Raw genomic sequence first — 1,429 nt, 5'->3', positions numbered from 1 at the left:
CCATGTAGGCATTGAATTCCAGGCATATGGGTTCTTAGTTTTTATTCCATTACCAATAGGTAACTGGATAAAGAATTGTGATCTCACATTTGGAGAAAAGTTTGGATTTTTTTGACTTTAAAATTTATTTTATTGATTTTTTTTTTTTTTTTTACAGAGAGGAAGAGAGAGGGATAGAGAGTTAGAAACATTGATGAGGGAGAAAGATCGATCAGCTGCCTCCTGCACACCTACTACTGGGGATGTGCCCGCAACCAAGGTACATGCCTTTGACCAGAATCGAACCTGGGACCTTTCAGTCCACAGGCCGATGCTCCATTCACTGAGCCAAACCAGTTAGGACTGGATTTTTTTGACTTTATCCCTAGTGCAATAGAGACTTTCTTTGCAGAGGATGGGCCAGTCAGAGAAAAGGCTCAGGAATTGGCTGAGGCTCAGCTTCTTGCAGGGTCTCCTCAGCTCCTTCCAAAAAGGGATTCATGTTGGTAATGGGTAGAGAAAAATATATAACCTACTTTCACAAGTTTTTAAAAAATGTTTTCTTAAAATTGATGTTTAGAGAAAGAGGAAGGGAGAGAGATAAGACAGAAACATCTATAGAGCGTTGGCCTGCGGACTGAAGGGTCCCAGGTTCAATTCTGGTCAAGGGCACATTCCTGGGTTGTGGGCTTGATCCCCAGTAGGGGGCTTGCAGGAAGCAGCCAGTCAATGATCCTCTCTCATCATTGATATTTCTCTCTCTCTCCCTCTCCCTTCCACTCTGAAATCAAATATATATTTACATATATATATATATATATATATGCATGCACATCGTAAGCACTCAGAGAACTACTATTATTACTGAAAGCTTCCACCTAAGTATGGAAATTGAGTCTTGAGGAGAGAAAAGAATGCCCTGTCAGGTAGCAAGTTCATGATGGAGTTGGGACTGCAATACAAGTTTCCCAGATGGTCATACATGTTCACAGCATGCGGGAAGTGTTGGTGGGAGCATGCAAGAAAGAAGATTCAGGCGCAAGACTTTTGGGGCTGAATCACAGCTTCTGAGCGAAACAAGCTTGACATGGGTCTTTGCGCAGAATGACCAGCTCCTTGCGGACCTCCTGAGTTTCTGCCACCTAGAGCTAAAGCCCTTCCTATTGCATCCTGGGAGTGGAGGGTCATCCCCGGTGCATGGAGGGACGTGGAGTCTTTTCCCTCCCCCGCCTTCCCAGCTTGCCCGCCTCAGAGGCCGCGTCTCTTCATCTTTCCCAGCAAGCCCCGCGAGAGAGCCGACTACTGATTGGCTGCGGGGAGCAGGCGGCTCTGCCGGCAGCGGTTCCCCGGGTTTCCGGTGCGCGGCCGCGGGCAAAGCTGTGAGGACATCGGCTGTGGGGTCTGTCCCGTGGCGGCTGGAGGGAGGAGGCGATCAGAGGGCCCGTAGGCC

At 47.9% G+C, this 1,429-nt stretch overlaps 1 protein-coding gene across 1 annotated transcript in view; it reads left to right on the top strand.

Moving 5' to 3' along the window:
* Window positions 1–1,262: 1,262 nt before the first annotated feature.
* The window catches only part of TXLNA (taxilin alpha), a 15,021-nt gene continuing 14,854 nt past the window's right edge, over window positions 1,263–1,429 (top strand). The window contains exon 1 of the mRNA XM_015572809.1: window positions 1,263–1,429. The gene's annotated coding sequence lies outside the window, so the exon portion shown is untranslated.

The sequence above is a fragment of the Myotis davidii genome, unplaced genomic scaffold (assembly GCF_000327345.1).
Source record: "Myotis davidii unplaced genomic scaffold, ASM32734v1 scaffold88, whole genome shotgun sequence".
Classification (NCBI taxonomy): domain Eukaryota; kingdom Metazoa; phylum Chordata; class Mammalia; order Chiroptera; family Vespertilionidae; genus Myotis; species Myotis davidii.
Note: the sequence above shows the minus strand (reverse complement) of the source record. Positions and strands in the feature narration are given on the sequence as shown.